At 38.2% G+C, this 17,284-nt stretch overlaps 1 protein-coding gene across 1 annotated transcript in view; it reads right to left on the bottom strand.

Moving 5' to 3' along the window:
* Nucleotides 1–14,570, bottom strand: part of LOC143040986 (NFX1-type zinc finger-containing protein 1-like) — an 87,708-nt gene extending 73,138 nt beyond the window's left edge. The window contains exon 1 of the mRNA XM_076212452.1: nt 14,412–14,570. The gene's annotated coding sequence lies outside the window, so the exon portion shown is untranslated. The remainder of the gene's footprint in view (nt 1–14,411) is intronic.
* Nucleotides 14,571–17,284: the final 2,714 nt, after the last annotated feature.

The raw sequence follows: 17,284 nt of genomic DNA on the forward strand, positions 1-17,284 counted from the left end.
GAAGTTTGAAAAAAAAAGTGAAAAAGCACATTCCTAGGACAAAGCACCACAAGGTTGCCATGTTCACCACCTCTATGTGCACTAACAGACTATGCATTGCACTACAGAACAGATTTACAAACCTATCACAAGCAGCCCCAGAGGCCTCTGACGCTATCCTACAAGACATGCACTGGCTACAGAGAAGCCTGTCAAAGTCCCTCTATGATTCACATCGTGACAAGGAGCAACTGATGGCTTTGCTCTCTGATGCCTGTGTGACGGACCCTTCCAAGTTCTGGAGGACTTGCTCTCTGGTGTCTGTGTGACGGACCCTTCCATGTTCTGGAGGACCATCAAACGACAGCTGGAGTACTCTGTGCCTCCACCCAAGGTCATCAACCATTTCAACCATTCTGCACACTCCCCCGTACAGGCTGACCTTCTGGCATCAGCATGGAGTGAGGTCTTTAAGCCCCATTCTGTGCAAGGACCACATTGCTTTAGCACCTTGCACAGCGTCTCTTTCAAGAATAGCTGTAGTGACCTCATTCCAGACGACTGTTGATCTCTTTCAGTTAGATGAAGATCCTCTTATCTGCCCCATCGTTTTGGAGGAGGTAAAGGGTATCTCGGCTTTATAATTCAAAGCCCCTGGCCCTTTATGCATCGATGCACACCTACTCAAACATATGCCAGACTACATAATCACACATGACACTATACAATAGCTCACTAGCCTCTGGGTACCTCCCACAAATTTTCAAGCTATCTAGAGATGGAACATGTGCCAAGGGACTGCCAGTTTGGTTTTCGGCTGGGGCGCGGTGCAGACGATGTTATTTCCATGATCACTCAATGGGTTCAAAGACCACCAGACGGTCGCCCTGGTAAGGCCATTTTGGTTTGTAAGGATGTGGAGAAGACATTCTATACTGTCTGGCATGAAGGCCTTAAGTACAAATTGTACCTCAATTTCGAATGTGCCCTGCTGACCTGCCAGAGCCGGCTTACTCATGCAACAGAGCTCTATTTTGTATGCTGACGACACTAATCACATTAGCAGACAAAATGCTGCTGGGAGCGTTACACGTAATGCAACACATACTAGACCGGACACGTGTGAGAGCAACACTGGCACATTAAGACCAGCGCATCGAAATGCAAAGCTGTATACTTCTGTTGTAAGCAAATCAATAGAACAATCAATAACACTGCTCTTAAAATAAACACCACAAACGTCCCAGTGAAAGAATGCCTGTGTGCTGGGTAGCACACTGGATGGCCTTACCTGGACCCCACACTTCAGACAAGGAGCGAGGGCCAAGGAAGATTAAAATGCTTCAAAACTGCAACACTGTTCACAAAACGTTGATTGTACCTGACCCGTCAGACCGATTCTGTGCCAGTCCCCGGGATTGAGCCAGCTGACATGTCCCACTAACAACTACAACCATCAGAAGAATCAGAATGCCGCTGTTAAAACTCATCACGGGTTCACAATGGAGCGACTTCAGAACAGTCAAGTCCCTACACCAAGTTTCCAACATCCGTCCACTCAACCAACACAAACACAATCTTCACATGAAACACCTGGAAAGACTGCATGCCAAACACAAACACCTAATATAGCACATCACACCTAGACCACACCGTAAAATCTATTTGTTAGCTGCTCTCTCCCACGTGCGGTGTACACGAGAAATCGTGTATAGCTGCACATATAAATAATGTATCCGTTCACCAGCTTTGACTGATAATAATAATAGTGATAATAATAATGTTAATAACAATGATAATAATAATAGTGATAATGATGTAAATATCTCGCCCATTGTTAGGCTGTATGTACACACGCTTAGAGGCAACAACCCTCTCTATGCATAGCATACACACACAAGCATATCGCAAACAAAACCACGACTACATGCACAAACTTCTACATAAACTTTTCCTTCTAATGAAATTATTTTAATTTCTATCTTTCTCTCCTACTGTATCTTCTCATTTCAGCTTACCTATCACTAAAATTATTTCCAATTTCTCTGTCTTTCCCTAAGACTAAGCCTCTCATCATTTTCTAAATTTGTTGGATGAGGTTAAGACGAATAAATATCCATACGTAACCTCAAGGTTATAGGTAATTCCAGCCTCCGACCCCTAGTCTCCTGTCCATCCTTCCAAAGTCACGAATCGCCCGGTGGCAATCCTCTTTTATACACAACTATCTTTTCATTTTCATACAGACATCACTTCCCCACCAACAACTACCAATCCCGCGCGAGCTGGTTCTGTCCTCACCAGCCCTCACAGTACTGCAGACTACATCTACATTCATTGAAGTCTTCTCACCCTGAAGAAGCCTCTTAATGAGGCGAAAATACTCCGGGTTTTTGGTACTTTTGTCTACAGCTTTTACATGCTATCAAATATTTTAAATAATATTTATTGGCATTCTTCAGTGCCTTTCCTTTTCCGAGCACCATGGATGTTTTTGTCCATAAGTTTAATGAGGTTAAGTTCTCTCAACTTACCAAGTTACAACTCAAAATAGTTAAATCTATTGGTGCCGTCTGGGGTATTGGAGTGCATGTTATTGTGGCAAAGTAGTATGCAGTTGATATTTTTGGGTCTATATGGGGCGCCTCTATGGACCAGAGCCACACATAATTTTGTGATAGAGGAAAACTCTGTTCATAGAGAAATTATGACACTTTTATACTGTGACTGTACCTCCTGTACAATTTCTCTGAATATTAATTTCCTTTTTTTCGCCTACCGTGGGGTGGGGGAAAAGAATGCTACCACCAAGTATTCCCACTTGAGTCATAAGAGGCGACAAAAAATGGGACGGGGGATGGGATTAGGAGTCCTGTTACCTGTAGCCCCAAAAGGGGACATTCCTAAAAATGTAAAGGCATAAGAGGGTCTGGGAGTTCTCCGACCAGTACCCTAAGGTTTGGGTCTTTAAATGTGCGTAGATGTGGTACAGATGAGAGTAAAAAGGACGAGATGGGTAGTATGTTTGTGAGAAGAAAGATGGATGTGCTGGCTTTGAGTGAAACTAGAGGGAGGGGTGAGTGTGAATTTGGGAGTGTAGTTGGGAGGTTCTCAGGGGTGAAGAGGGGACGAGGGAGAGAAGGGGTGGCTATACTAATAAGTGAAGAGATAGATAAGCATGTAGTGGAGTGGTAGGAAGTTTCTTCAGGGTTGATGTGGATGAAGGTGAAGCTGGGAAGGGAGATGTGGGTTTTTGTAAGTGCGTATGGGCTAAGTAGTGAGAAGAGTGTAAAGGAAAGGGAGGCTTTTTGGGTAGATTTAAATGAGTGCGTAGAAGGATTAGGGAGAAATGTCATTGTAGTTGTATTGTGAGACCTTAATGCTAGGGTAGCAAACGAACCAATAGACGGAGTGATTGGGAAGTATGGAGTTCCAGGTAAACATCGTAGTGGAGAATTGATGGTGGAGATGTGTTTTGAAAGAGAGTTGATGATAGCAAATAGTGTTTAGGAAGAAAGTTTAAGCATAAGTACACATAGGAGAGGGTGGTTGATAGAAGGGTCGCAGATAAAGCATTAATGGACTATATAGTGGTGACCAGGAGTATGGTAGAAGAGTTAAGGATGAACATGTTCTAAGGAGAGAGAGTGGGGGAATATCAGAAAAAAAATTGTGGCAGGTAATTGAGAGTGGAGAATAGGTGGAGAAAGAGGAAAAGGGCAGAAGGTAGGGAGGTACTTAGAGTGAACTGCTTAAATGAGAAAGAAAAGGAGAAGGAGTATAAGAAGAAGCTGAGAGAGGAGTGGGAGGGAGTGAAGGATAGAGTAGAACTAGGAGTGGAGGAGGAATGGGGATGATTCAAGGAGGGAGTCATAAGGTGTGCAAAAATGGTGTGTGGAACAAGGAGGTCGGGAGGAAATAGAAGGAAGGGAGTGGTGGGATGAGGAAGCAAAGAAGGGTGTAGAAGAGAAGCAGGCATTTATAGATTGGCTACAAATTAGGACGAGGGAATAGTATGATAGGTAGAAAGTAAAGAGAAGGTAAGTTATGCACAAGATAAAGGAAGCAATGGGGATAGCAGATGTGAAATGGGGTAAGAGTACGACAGAAAATTTGAAAGAAATAAAAACATGTTATGGAAAGAAATTAAAAGAGGAAGAGGAGGCGAATCAAGTAGAGAAGAAATGGTAAAAGGTGCAGATGGAGAGATGATAATGGAAGAGAAGGCAGTGAGAAGAAGGTGGGCAGAGTATTTTAGGGAGTTGCTAAATGTGAAGGAGGATAGGGAGGGAAAGGCAGTTGCAGTGGGAAGTGCTAAGAAAATGACAGTGATGAGTGAGGAGAATGGAGTAGAAATAGGGAAAGATGAAGTGAAAACAGCTGTTAAGATGATGAGAGCAGGTAAGGCATCTGGGTTGGATAGATGCCATGCAGAATGTCTGAAGAAAGGAGGTACAGTTATGGTGGACTGGCTGGTGAGGTTATCTAATGTTTGTTGGAGAGAGGGTAGAGTGCCGGAGGATTGGAGGAGTGCCTGTATAGTTCCACTTTACAAGGGAATGGGGGACAAGTGTGAGTGTAGTAGTTTCAGAGGGATCAGCTTGTTGAGTGTAGTTGGGAAGGCTTATGGGAGGGTATTGATTGAGAGGATTAGGAGAGGAACAGAGGGAGTAATTGGTGAGGAACCGTGTGGTTCTAGGACAGGTAGGGGTTGTGTAGATCAGATTTTTGTGGTAAGACAGATATGTGAGAAAGCTATAGGAAAAGGTAAAGATGTTTTTTTGGGCTTGTATGGATTTGGAAAAGGCTTACGACAGGGTAGACAGGAAGGCACTGTGGGAGATACTGCAGATATATGGGATAGGAGGAAAGCAGTTAAGATTAGTCAAAGAGTTTTTACGATATTAGTAGAGCTTGTGTTAGGATTAGGAATGGAGAGAGTGAATGGTTTAAGGTAAAGGTGGGACTTCGTCAGAGATGTGTTATGTCTTCCTGGCTGTTCAATTTATACATGAATGGGGTGGTGCGAGAGGTGAATGCAAGGGTGGTGAGTCAGGGGTTGGAGATGGTTAAATAAAATGGAGAAAAATGAGAAATAAGCCAGTTGTTGTTTGCTGACGGCACTGCGCTTATAGCAGGATCAGAGGGGATTGAGGAAGTTAGTGACAGAGTTTGAGAAGGTGTGTGAAAGAAGGAAGCTGAAGATGTGGGCAAAAGGTGATGAGATGTACAAGGTGAGAGAGTGACAGCAGGCTGGAAGTGAGCATTAAGGGAGAGCGACTGGAGGAAGTGGATAGTTTTAGATACTTGGGTGCAAATGTGGCAGGAAAAGGTGTAGTGGAGGTGGAGGTAGAATGTAGATTGAGAGAAGCGAGTAAATGCCTTGGTGGATTAAAAAGTGTAATGAGAAATAGACATTAGGGAATGGATGCTAAGAGGAGGTTGTATGAAGGAGTGATTGTGCCAACACCAGTAACATGGAACACAAGAGTGGAGGAGTGGATTTTGAATGTGTTTGAGATGAAATGACTGAGAAGTATGATAGGGGTTACTAGGCTAGAGTGAGAAATGAGGAGGTGAGGAGAACAGGGGTGGAAAGGGAATCGGGAGATAAGGTTGATGAAAGAGTATTAGGATGATTTGGACACATGGAAAGAATGAGTGAAGAAATATTAGTAAAAGAGGTGTAGAAGGTAGAGGTGGAAGGAGTGAATATGAGGGGGCATCCTTGGATGAGATGGATAGATGGGGTAAAACGGGCATTACAAAAGAGAGGAATATCTGTTGAGGAAGGACGGGTGAGAGGACTGAAGATAGGGGTGAATGGAGAAGGGTTGTGTATGGATGCTGCTGCGATGCATTAGGGGGAGTGGGTGGGGGATGGGGGTAAGGAAGTATGTATGAGTAATAATTTGATGCAGCCCGAAGGGATTTCTCCCCGTCTTCTCTTTTTTCTGCATGGGGAGACGGTGAGGGGGGGGGGCGCCGAATTAATGAAGCGGTCTTGCTGTGGATGTGCTGTGTCTTGCGACACTGCTTCTGACCCAGGGCAGTGGACAGGATGCAGAGATGACCTGTCGTCCAGGTGCCGAGAGGGAGGGAGGAGGGAAGTGGAATATGTAGGGGATAGAATGGGTGGGAGTGGTTTCTATGCCTTTTTGTTTTTGGCTACCCCCCATGTAAGGGAGAAAAAGTTTTTGTTATAAATACAAGCACCTGGCTTCGCCATGGGTGCTTGGTAGTGCTGGGGAAATATCGCTAATTTCAATATCGAAATTATTGGTGAACAACAATACAGTTACCGAAATTATCGACAGTTTACCGGTAAAAGACTCGTGAGGTAGTAGTGACGTCACAAGTTCGAGTCGAGTTCGAAAAATCAATGTTTTTGTCCTTTAATAAGCTATATCTCTGGTTCTATTTTACATATTGTTTTTTTTGTTATGTCATTGTAAAGGGAAAAGGTCATACTTTAATTGGTGCTACTATAGTATGCTATCTACCGCGCGAGAGTGAATGGAGGGTGTCTGAGGCTGGGTGTGGTGTATACATTTTCGTTCGCGTCTGTTTGCAATAGCTTACCGATCGATCACGCATGACATATAGACACATATATTATACATAATTTTCAATACAATGTAATATAATAATTCAATTTAATAAATTTACAATTATGTAAGACGATTAGAACTACCGGTATTTGTCATCATTCTAGCACAGATATCATGAGAAACACAGTTTATTGAAATTTTCAGTTCATGATCGCAGATTTCTTCCACGACGAAGGAAGTCATTGACATTTGATATGCCATCGCGATGCTGCTCGCACAAGTATTTAAGTTTGTTCTGATGTTGCATATGTTTACGCTTAACTCGCTTCTTTGTCTACTTCAAATTTAGAACACCAAAATGCCATTAATTATTTTTATTTCTTTGGCACCAACATTACTACTTTGGTTATTTTCTATTTATATTTTCATTTACTTTTATTTGTTTATTTATTTATGAATGAATGAGTGAACAACATAAAAATTCCTTTTGATGCTAATTAAGTTTAAATAAGGCATCACTTAAAAGCGGTATATATGAATGAAGCCGAAACGTTCGGAGTTGACAATTTCATGAGGTCGAAACGTCCGAGGACGGGTCATCTCCGTGGCCCAAAGAGGTTGCAGGCTCCACCCCAAGGTGAGCGGACGTTTAGGCCTCATGAAATTGTCGACTTCGGACGTTTCGGCCACTTTCATATATAGCGCTTTTCAGTGACGTCTTATTTCAATTCTTGTGACTTGTGACTTCACAAGGTCATTTCAAAATTATCCTAAAATAAAATTCATTCAGTGTATAACCCATTGGATTTGAGATACATTTTCACTTCTAAGAAAAGATGGTTTTGCTTTGCAAGGGAATTTCAGTCTGTCAGAAATATAATGTGTTAAAATGTACTTATTTTTTTACTTTCTATTGTATGTGGAAGAAAATTATTAGTTTTTCTTTTCCAGAATTTGTTACTCTTGACCTGAGGTCAACAGATCATCCTTTTTTTTTTTTTTTTGCATCCGACCTAGATATGGATCAAAAGGTCTCCTGTCGGCATGCTCCGCCTTTGTAATCCTTTGTACTTGGAAGACCACCTCCAGCCTGATCTCAAGTTATTTATTTAATGAAAATGGTCCATTACAAATGCTATATAATAGGCCATAAAACCGGTGCTCGGACAAAAGGTCCCCGGACAAAAGGTCCTGAAATCTGCACCCCTGGGACAAAATGTCCCCAACGGCCTAGGTGGGTGGTCAAAATGTCCCCATTTTTTTTTTTTCTAAAAATTTGTCAGATGTGTTTTACTTTATTCCTTTATATGTTTTTTGGTGAATATTTGGTTTTTAACTATAGGCATACAATATAAGTTCAATAAAGCATAATATTATTGTGTGCTGTAATTGCACTCATAATTTGCGGAATGAACATTAAAAAAAATGGTCTGAAAAGTGGCTAATGAAATTTAACAAGTAAATGCAAGGTAATGCACATAGGTAAAAATAACAATAAGTACGATTACAAGTTATTTTGGAAATTCGTTGACAAAAGTGAGTGGTGAATTTTTTGTTTTTAACTTGATTTAAAAAAAAAAATTATAGGCATACAATATAAGTTCAATAAAGCATAATTGTGTGCTGTAATTGTACTCATAATTTGCGGAATGAAGATTTAAATAAATTACAGCAATGGTCTGGAAAGTGGCTAATGAAATTTAACAAGTAAATGCAAGGTAATGCACATAAGTAAAAATAACAGTAAGTACGATTACAAGTTATTTTGGAAATTCGAACAAAAGTGAGTATTGAAAAAGATCTCGGCGTATAAGATATTTAAACCCATTCAACTCCGATGACAAGATGTCTTGTCATTTGGTCAAATAAAACAAAAAATCATAAAACACCAAAATGTTTGATCAAACACCAGAAAAATATGACGTCAATCCTCGCTTCGCTCGCAGCGAAGCGAGGACTGACGTCATATTTTTCTGGTGTTTGATCAAACATTTTGGTGTTTTATGATTTTTTGTTTTATTTGACCAAATGACAAGACATCTTGTCATAGGAGTTGAATGGGTTAATAAAATATCAAATATTATTGTACTTTGTGTTTATATATAGAGATTCTCCTGAATTTAAGGGTTGTTATAAAACCACAATTAACTATGTCCCAAAATGTATAAACAGTTGATAAAAATCAATATTTGTTGAAAAAAATGGGGACCTTTTGTCCTAAATATCGGGGACATTTTGTCCTAGGGGTGCAGATTTCGAGACCTTTTGTCCGGGGACGTTTTGTCCTACATTCCATAAAACCATACCAGCAATCAAAAGTCGGAAAGCCACCTAAGAGATATGGACCAAAAGGTCTCCTGTCGGCATGCTCCGCCTTTGAGACAAATTAATCGTAAATATATGCACCTTCAGAATAAACTTAAATACTTGTGCGAGCAGCATCACGATGGCATATCAAATGTCAATGATTTCCTTCGCCGTGTTGGAAGAAATCTGCGATCATGAACTGAAATGTTCAATAAACTGTGTTTCGCATGATGATATTTGTGCTAGAATGTTGACAAATACTGGTAATTCTAATCGTCTTACATACTTTAGATTTATTAAAGTAAATGATTATATTACATTGTATTGAAAATAATGTATATGTGTCTATACATAATAAAGAATTATCTATACATAAATTTCAATCTTTCAATCGGTTTGTACAGTATAAAGGGATAGAAATACTCGTCGAGAAGAGACATTATATTCGTCGAGAAGAGACATTATATTGAGAATAATTCATATTGTATGTGTCTATGAATGATAAAGAATTATCTATACATAAAATTCAATCTTTCCTTTTTTCTTAATACTGATGTTTTAAGCTGATTATCCTATTATAATTTGAAGATGAAGACTAATTGTCCTGAAGACTAAATGTCCGTTGACTAAATGTCCACAGTTATTTTTCAAAGGAAGACTAATTGTCAGGAGACTAAATGACCAAAGACTAATTGTCCAGAAGACTAAATGTCCGAAGACTAAACATCCTACAACCAGATTCTCCCTACATGCACAGAATAAGGGGGATTTTCGACTCAAAGTTAAATGACATATTTTTTCTTTAAGTTGGCTGATTATTCTCCTTCTTTCAGTAGAATCCATGTCATAATCCCACAGTTACAAAATCCCACATGTCGAAAACCCACAATCAAAATCCCATAATTCATAATCCCATATATCATTGATCAAAATCCCATACTATCTTATCATGGATAACTATAATATCAAAAAATGTTTTATTTTATTGTCATATAGTTGGATATAGATGTGGAACCGATCAATGTTTTGTAGGTATGTTTATAACGAATGTAGGACAAAACGTCCCTGGACAAAAGGTCCCCGGACAAAAGGTCCCGAAATCTGCACCCCTAGGACAAAATGTCCCCGATATTTAGGACAAAAGTCTTATTTTCTTTCCGTGTCCTCTTGTATTTCTCTCATCCCATTTTATCAGATTCTCTCTATCAGTAATTTCTATGCCTTTCATGATTCTGTAAATAGCTATCAAATCTCCTCTCTCTCTTCTTTGCTCTAGTGTCCGTAGTTCAAGTTTTTCTAGTCTCTCTTCATATGATAGTTTTGAGAGTGTTGGTGCCAATTTTGTAATTGTTCTTTGTATTCTTTCAATTTTTTTATACATTTTTTTGTACTTGGTGACCATATCGTTGCTGCATATTCCAATCTTGGTCTTATCAGGGTGATTAGGATTTTCTTCATCATTTCTTCATCCAGGTATGTAAATGCAACTTTGATTGTTCTCATTTTCTACTTTTTTTTATTCCTTCTTCTCCCAATTTATATGCTCCTGTTATTCTGTTTTTGCTTTTTCCAAATTCCATTATACTACACTTTTTTGTATTGAACTCCATCTCCCACTTCCTACTCCATTCCTGTACTTTATTTAGATCTCTCTGTAGTGATTCACAATCTTCTTCAGTTTTCACTCTTTTCAGTAGTTTTGCATCATCTGCAAAGAAGCTCATATAGCTTTCAATTCCTTCATCCATATCATTAATATATATAGCAAACATTATTGGGGCCAGAACTGTTCCCTGCGGAACACCGCTTATTACTTCATCCCATTTTGAGTGCTGGTCTCTTATCACTATTCTCATTTTTTTTCTTGCAAAAAGTCTTTCATCCAATTTAGTAGTTTGCCCTGTATTCCTCCTTCAGTTTCTAATTTCTTAAGCAACTTCTTATGTGGTACTTTGTCAAAAGCTTTCTTTAGGTCTAAAAATGCACAGTCCGCCCATCCATCTCTTTCTTGTATTATATCTATTAGCATTGAATAGAAACATATTAAATTGGTGACGCATGATCGTCCTTGTCTGAATCCAAATTGCCTTGGATTTAACACTTTGTTCTTTTTTCTAAATATTTTACCCATCTACTTTTGATAATTCTTTCACAAATTTTTGCTATTGTACTTGTTAGAGAGACTGGTCTATAGTTGGTAGGTTCTTCTTTATTTCCTCCTTTATATATAGGTACTATATTTGCTTTTTTCCAATCTTCTGGAACTTTTCCTTCTTTCAAGGAACTGTTTAGTATGCTATGTATTTTGTCTGCCAGTTCATTCCTGCATTCTTTCAGTATCCAGTTTGCTATTTCATCTGGTCCATGCGATTTTCTGACATCAAGATTACTCAAGTGTGTTAATATTTAATTCTTTGTTACTTTTATTTCTTCCATAGGGGGGACTTTCTCTTTCCATTCGTTCTCTTCAGGTTGTATGTTCTCCCTTGTAAACACCGATTTAAAATGTTTGTTCATAATTTCCGCCACTTCCATTTCTTCAGTGTATTCAATTCCCTCTTGTCTTAATTTCTCCAAGTCTTGTTTGTTTTTCAGTTTGTTGTTTACAAATCTGTAGAATAGTTTTGGTTGATCTTTACACTTTTCTATGACATCTTTTTCATATTTTCTCTTTTCCTCTCTGCACGTTTGTACATATTCATTTCTATAACAGGTATATATTTTCCATTTTTCAGGTCTTCTGCCTTTTTTTTCCATCTGGTCCAGGCTTTGTCTCTTTTGTCTTTTAACTCCCTACAACTTTTGTTGTACCAGCATTTTACATATTCTTTTTCTTGTTTTTGTATTGGGACATACTTTTCCACTCCTTTTTTGTAAATTTTTGTCAAAATATTCAATTTCTCTCCTACTGTTGTTTCTTCTTTGTATATTTCTTCACAGTTTTCCTTTTGAAAGAATTATCTTATTTTATCAAAGTTTGTTTTTCATACATCATTCTTCCTTTTCTATATTGTTCATTTCTTTTGATATATTTTTCTTCATTAAGTTCCAGTTCAATCAATATGTGGTCACTTTTACTTATTGGTGTTTTATATTCAATTTTGTCCACTATTCTAGGTTCAGATGTAATTATTAGGTCTAGTCTCGATGGCTCTTCTTCATTTCTATACCTAGTGTTCTCCTGTATCCATTGTGTCATTGTATGGTCAGTAACCATCTCAAGTAGAGCGTTTCCCCATGAGCCGTCTCCACCCTTTACTGTCATTTCTTCCCAGCAGATTTCTTTGCAATTAAAGTCGCCCATCATAACTATTCTTCCTCCCTCTTCCATTATCTTGTTTAATGCTATCTTTGTGTCCTCTAACATACTTTTATGTTCACTCTGTTCCCATGAGGCTGTTTTCGGAGGCACATAATTTATCACAAACTTTCTGCTCTTCTTATCTCTGTCTTCTACTTCCATCATTATCATCTCTACTGTATTCTTTCCATATGTGACACACTTCACGTTTATATCCTTCTTAGTTAGGAACATAACTCCACCCCCTTCCTTTTTCACTCTGTTTCTAATCCAATAATTATATGTATCATGTCCTACACTGTTGGGTGGTAGTGGACCTTTTAATTTTGTTTCTACAATTCCCATTATGTCTGGTTCTTTTTCTTTCAAATAATCATTCAGCTCATTCAATCCTGTTATTAATCCATCTATATTTGTGTAAGACACTCTTAGTTTTCTGCCACTTCCATTATGTTCTGTTTCCCTTTTGTTTTTCTCTTGTATGTCGACTTTCTTTAGTTTCATATTCACTACTCTCCAATAGAATCTCTCTTTTTCTGACTCCGTTCTTATCTCGTTATTTTCCTTAGCTTCAAGTCTTTTCTGTTTTTCTTCCTCTCTATTCATTTCCCTTTTTATCCATACCTTTTTATATTGATCACTTGTTGCTAGTTTCCGTGTTTTGGATAAGATATTCTCTGCCGTCGTTTGTGACTTGAATTTAATCTTAATTGGTCTGGTCTTATCTGTGCTATACTTTCCGAGTCTAAATTTCTCTTCGATTTGCTTCATAATTTCTGGTTCATCTTCCTGAACTGATTCTAGTAATTGTCTTACTTTATAATTTTCCTCTTTGATTCTTGTGGTTCTATCTGGGTTGTGTTTTTCTTCCATTCCTAATATAATTGTACATATCTTCTTGTCTGCTAAATCTCTTACTATATTCTCCTTTTGTCTCATCACTTTAATAACCGAGTCTTCAGTATGTTCTTTCAATTGTTGTTTGACTATGTCAGTGAATGAAACTTTATTGTCTTCTTGGGTTGCTTTCCAATTCTTAGCTTCTTTAGTTATGGCCTCTCTGTTTTCTTTACTATTCCTCTTCAATTCCTCATTCTCCACCTTTACTTCTCTTAACTGTCTTTTTGGGTCTTCTATTTCATCAGTTAAGTTTTTGTTCGCCTTCTCTAGTTTTTCCAATTTTTCAAACCTCTCGGCGATTTTTGTCATCTTGCCAAACCTAACTTCCCAGTTGTCAGACATTTGTTGAAGTTTTTCCTCCAGTTTTGTCAGTCGGGGGAGGTTGGTATCCGCCGCCCTTTCATTAAATCCTTTGAAATTATCATCCTCACCTTCCATTGTACTGCTCTTATCTATGTTTCTGATCTTTACATTTTTATTAGACATTTCGTTGGCACTCAGTTGGTCGGGGGGCCGTTTTTTGATGTTTACATTTCGTCTGTCTGCCTCCAAGTCTTCTCCTTCCTCATTTCCTTCCATTTCCCTCAGCAATCCCTCCCCTTCTCCTCTTTCCCTACGTTCCCACTACCCCACGAGCAATTTCCCCCTCACCCTGCAAATACAATAGGTACTTCCTTTGCTTTGGAATCCTCTATTTTTCACTTTTTCTTCAGTACGTCTTCTACGCCGTCCATTCACTGAAGTGTGTGTGTGTGTGTGTGTGTGTGTGTGTGTGTGTGTGTGTGTGTGTGTGTGTGTGTGTGTGTGTGTGTGTGTGTGTTCTGAATCATTAGTTTGTATGTGTTTGTATCCAGGTTAGCTTGCATATCTATTTGGAATGCCACAATGTTTTTCCCTACCTTAACTTGCTCATTTTGTCACCTTCCTGGGTCGTAAACCAATGTTCAGCTCGTGTGTTCATTGCTTGGGTCAGTAAATCCTAGACACACCCGCACACTTCCCTACTTATGGCGCAGAACGCGCCTTACCGCACACTTTCCTACTTATGACGCAGAACGCGCCTTTGATAAGTTAAAGGGCAACGCGGTACGTTTTAATATTTTTGTTCAAGCACGCATAACTTTTTCAGTGTTGATTTTACTTTTAAACATGAGTTCAATCTTGAAACTTGCTTTTATCCCTTGCCCCCCCCTCCACCAGAAATACACTTACTGAAAGCTATACAGTTTCCAGAGAAATTCACGACTTTGTTTAAATACAGAATTTGCTAGAGAATTTCATGGACAGGCATCACGCTAGTTAATAATAACAATACTATTAGTCATTGCACACCAACAACACATCATAATGAAACATGGTTTGAGTTGAATTACCTTATAATCTTATGGTCTCCGCTTCTCTCCTTTACCTCCGCACTAGTCGAGATCTCACTCCGGTATGTCGTTTCAGTGGGCTGGCCTCCGTGTTTGCACGTCACCCAAGCAACTGTTGGGAACGTAAACAAACACTCCGAACGTCAGAAACGTTTTGGGCAGCGCTGGCCCACCAACGCCCTGTCGTCAAGCGTTGAGCAACATGTCTTTCATCTAACATGTACTCGTCTGTGGGATTTTACCTGTAGTTTCCGAAAACCACATGCAGATTAAATGTATGTCATCAACTTAGACGGGATGTCCCAATTTGGACATTTAGATGTTCTGAATTAATACCAATTGATTTCAGGCATTCAGAGGTTAACTAAACCCAAAAATATATCCAATAAGGCAATATTTAAAAGATTCTACTGAGTACCGCCAAATTGCTAAGTTGCGCAGCCATTGTATCTAATGCATTTTTTTTTTCTAAATTCAAACAACTTCTATTCCGCTGGGGGTTGAAGAGCCATGGCAGATATATTAACGTCACATTAATGCAAATGCAGAGTTTGGCCCTTTATGGAATTAAAATAACAAAATCGAAAGTGGTAATGTCATCATCAATGCAATTTTGTATTTGATATGGCAAACGATTTGCCTTGTTATAGTTCATCTCATATCTATATACAACAAATTGAAATAAAGATAGTTTTGTGTGAAGACAACCCGATTAAGTGTACGTGTTAAATGTATGTTAACGATTATCATTTAAACTTCAACACCAGTACGGAACATTTCAATGTTACAGGACTGTGCTGTCCCCCTAACAACACATAATTTATCTAGCAAATGCCTTTGCTATCTGTAAAGAGTATTCTTTTACAAATATTGATGTTTATCTCAGTTATGGATACCCATGGACCCTGTAATTATTGCATTACACACATCTACGTCTTTTTGAGTATTCAGCAACATTCAGTGAAGGGTGTATTCAAGCACAGCAATATCGCCTGTACCATGACAAGGATATGACTCATCACTAAAGTCGGCTGCATCATGCAGCTACGTCACTTCTCGATAACAAAGTCCCATTTCATTTACTTAAATTCTTCAATAAGTTCTCATAATAATATATAATTGCTTCACACAAAAATGACCACATATTAATAGTTTACGATAATCTAACTAAGAAAATGAGTTTTTGGTACCCTGCCTACGATTGAAACTGAGGGGCCAGGAGGGACAAGATAAAAAATTATCGGGTACAGGATTTCTTGATAAATGACGCTTGAGAATACATTGTAATATGTTTTATGCGTATAGGTAAAGTGCCACTTTTCCAGATTCATCAGTTCTCAATGATGAATCAAGTTCATATTTTTCAGTCAAAGGGTGGGAGCTCTCTGGCTCCGTGATTACGTTTTCTTATCATTCATATTTTAATTCACGTGAATTACACGCACACAAAACAAACTACGCAGATGTCGGTTAGTGAACGAAGTCAAAGAAATTCATATCGTTCGGGTTTAAATGAGTACTCCAACAACAATATTTCACTTGTTTTACTTTGTCTACAGTATATGCGTGTGTTATGTATATCAGGTAAAATATTTGTATAACGTATTTCAAACTATAATTTTTCTACAAAACTGAATTACGAACCTCCCACACATCTTAATCTTTGAGAAATACTGGTTGCATGTGATATTTAGTCATTCTTCTCTAAACTTACAGTTACTTCTCGTTATAGTTACTTATACACTATATATATATATATATATATATATATATATATATATATATATATATATATATATATATATATATATATATATATATATATATATATATGGGAAAGGTGGAGGGGGAAACACGGGTCTTTTTTTTATTATTATCGAGTTTATTCCTGACCGGTTTCGCTTACAATAGCTTCTGAAGAAGCTATTGTAAGCGAAACCGGTCAGGAATAAACTCGATAATCAGATAAAGACCCGTGTTTCCCCCTCCACCTTTCCCATAATTTGTCCCAATGTCTCTACATATATATATATATATATATATATATATATATATATATATATATATATATATATATATATATATATATATATATATTAGCCGAGTGAAAATGTATGACCACAACTATATAGTGAAACAACGCCACTTTCGAACGGGCAAGAATAAGTGCACCTATGACACAAGGCACATTGCCTAATGCCTTGGCTGCCATGCTATTAATAAAATCTGATTTTGTCTTATTCGAAATGTCAGAAAAGCTTAAACAAAGCAAGATTTCGAAAGTCAACAGGAAACGATGTCATATTTTCATAAATTTGAAGTTCCCACGCTCTCGCCCATCGGTCATGCAAGTCCGTAACATATAACTTTGTCATATTAGTACTGGAGAAAACACGAATAAAAGTCACAGGGAGGCTTCCATAGATCTTGATTCTAATCACCAAACATCAGACCAATCGTAGGTACCACTCGAAAATCTGAAAATACAGAAATTTCATACTTTTTGTCTTTGTCGCTGTGACGTCGTTATATCAACTCTAATACTCCAAGGACATTCAAGAAGTTCTACTTTATTACACAAAATTGACAGATTATGGATTTATCCAAAGCAGCTGCTTGCCACAGCGACTAATATGAATGTTATCCTCACTTCATGGCAATAGTTTCGTCATACTCGATTTCTTCTGATCGATTGTTGCACGCTGAGGGCAATCAGGCGGATATAATATGAACATATTGCCGCGCAATGAACTGTTATTGACTGACTCCCTTTAGAAACAACAACTAACCTAACTTTTATCTGTTCATAATTTCACAAACTGATCTGATGTACCCGATCAATAAGAACAATGGCATATCCTGGAGGCGAGAAG

Source organism: Oratosquilla oratoria, chromosome 2 (assembly GCF_046742065.1).
Source record: "Oratosquilla oratoria isolate Oo_2021 chromosome 2, ASM4674206v1, whole genome shotgun sequence".
Classification (NCBI taxonomy): domain Eukaryota; kingdom Metazoa; phylum Arthropoda; class Malacostraca; order Stomatopoda; family Squillidae; genus Oratosquilla; species Oratosquilla oratoria.